The sequence below is a fragment of the Belonocnema kinseyi genome, chromosome 4 (genome assembly GCF_010883055.1).
Source record: "Belonocnema kinseyi isolate 2016_QV_RU_SX_M_011 chromosome 4, B_treatae_v1, whole genome shotgun sequence".
NCBI lineage: Eukaryota > Metazoa > Arthropoda > Insecta > Hymenoptera > Cynipidae > Belonocnema > Belonocnema kinseyi.
The window spans coordinates 102,804,020-102,804,235 of NC_046660.1; positions in this window are offsets into that span (position 1 = coordinate 102,804,020).

The following is a 216-nucleotide window of genomic DNA, read 5'->3' on the forward strand; positions in this document are numbered from 1 at the left end:
ATTTTTTTTATTTTTAATCTTACTTTTTATGATTAGAAAAATATCTACTCATCCTACCTAAAAATGATTAATAATAAATTTATAGATATTTTTAGGCGAATAACTTTTGTCTTTTAATTTTAGTTCGTACCTTGTGTCGTTTGAAACAAAACAAAATTTAACTTTTTTATTTTGAATGTTATTTTTTACGACTAAAGCAAAAAGAACGTGTCCTAT